Below are 2,374 nucleotides of genomic sequence, written 5' to 3' on the forward strand. Positions count from 1 at the left end.
GTCGTACATCAGTACGGATTTAACGTTTGAATTAAAGATTCGGGTGTTTGTATGTAGATTGATCTAGTTGAACGCCAGATGTTTCGTAGACCTGCAAAGGCAGCCCTCGCCTTTCTGATTCGTGTGGTTATATCGGTCTTGGTACCAAAAACCAAAAATGGTTACAAATTTAATATTCAAAGTATTGCCCATCGCTAGTCACAACGTTTTCCCATCTTTCTGGTAATTCACTGACCCCTTTGCGGAAATAATCGGCCGATTTGTCGGCTAACCACGAATCGATCCAATTTTTGACATTATCAAAACTGGAGAAGTGATGGTCAACCAGGCCATGTTGCATCGATCGAAAAAGGTAGTAATTGGACGGAGCAATGTCTAGAGAGTACGGTGGGTGGGATAGGGCCTCCCATTTCAGCGTTTCCAAGTATGTTTTGACCGGTTTCGCGACATGCAGCCGAGCATTGTCGTGCTGAAAAATAACTTTATCGTGTCTTTGCTCAAACGCGTCAATTGTCGTCGGTATAGATCCCCCGTAATGGTTTCATTCGGTTTTAGCAGCTCATAGTACACTACACCCAGCTGGTCCCACCAAATAGACAGCATAACCTTCTGGCTGTGAACATTCCGCGCTTTTCATCGCCAGTAACGATTCGATGCAAAAAAAAACCCTTTCTTTTATGCCGTTGGAGCAGTTGTTCGCACGTGAAAAAACGGCGTTCGACGTCTCGTGGCGTCAATTCATACGACACCCAATGTCCTATCTTTCGGATCTTTCCCATTTCTTTTGAACGGTCGGATATGATTTGCTGAGCCTCTCCAAGTGTACCTGCGAGTTCTTGTTGCGTTTGTGACGGATCTTGATCGAGTAAAGCCTCCAATTCTTCATCTTCAAACTTTTTTGGCGGTTCGGAACGTTCTTCGTCAACATAATGTTAAGATGTCTCTAAAAGGGTGGGAGACATCATATATAAGGTGGGAGGTTCGTATATAATGTTATTAATGTTAGCATCATCATGATAAACACGGCTAATGGGATAGAAATTAGGAACCGAAATTGAATGAAATAAACATATAGACGCTAAAACGCTGTGGATAGATATTATAATGCATTTTTATCGGTTTATGTATAATGCATTATCAAAATAAATCCATATGTATTTTAATCATAACTTGCTGTGCTATTCATAACAACATTTATGATCGTATTCCACCAATGATGACAAATGTGTAATTTACGAATGAAGCTTCGCCATAGAAACTGAACACACCCCATAAAAAGCTATTTTTATTTTTTTAAATACCCTCTGTTGGTATTGTATCTAGAATTTACAAGGTAATAAAACGTTAACGTCAATTAGTTTCTAGTAATCAGTTTTTTAGTTGCAGGGGAAATTAACACCAAACTATATTTTTTTAGTATTATATATAGATTCCATGCCAAACCGACATAGTGGTTCTCAAAATTTCGTGTAAATTAGTAGTTTTGTTCCTTTTCGTTAAATATTAGATCCCATTCCATTTTAGGGTGGTTCGTAAAATCTAGTTTTCTCCTTTTTTTCCAAAAATATTTTTTTTAGATTCATATCTTTTGAACTACTAAACCGATTCAGATGATCGACATATCAAATTGGTCAGTTAGCCAGTATTTTTTTAAATACTATACTTGCAAAAAAAATAATTTTGTTTTCTTGATTATTGATCGTAATTGTTCTTTATAGTTTTCAGGGCGCTATGTTTTTTATATTTTTTCTCGAAAGCTGAAGATTTTTTAGATAACATATCCAAAAATGTGTTCTTCGTTTTTAAATTATGATTTTTATGAATTAACCGATGGTTCAAAAAATTATTTTTCTCCTTTTTTCCAAAAATGACGTTTTTTAAAAATTCTTAACTTTTGGTCTACTGAATCGATTAATATAATCGACATAGTTAATTTAAGTCAATAGTTTCACACTTGCAAAAAAAATTTTTTTTTTCATTTATGAAAAACAGATACAATTATTAATCACGAAAACAAAATTAATTTTTACGCAAGTGCAATATTTTTCCAAAAAACTCTTGGCTTTAATTTGATATATCGATCATCTGAATCGCTCTAGCAGTTCAAATGTTATGAATTTTTAAGAATAGGATAAAGGGGAAGAAATTAATATTCCGAACTATCGGTTAACTCTTAAAAATTATAACTCGAAAAAAGAATATATCTAATTTTGAGTAAAAAATATAAATGTGTAAAAAAATCCTCAGTTTTCAAGAAAAAATATAGAAAAATATAGCGTCGTTGGTCCCGAAACCATGTAGACTATAAAAACGGATACAATCAAGAATTACGAAAACAAAATTCAAATTTCTTGGAAGTTTGATATTTTTCCAA

This window comes from Toxorhynchites rutilus, chromosome 3, assembly GCF_029784135.1.
Source record: "Toxorhynchites rutilus septentrionalis strain SRP chromosome 3, ASM2978413v1, whole genome shotgun sequence".
Lineage (NCBI taxonomy): Eukaryota > Metazoa > Arthropoda > Insecta > Diptera > Culicidae > Toxorhynchites > Toxorhynchites rutilus.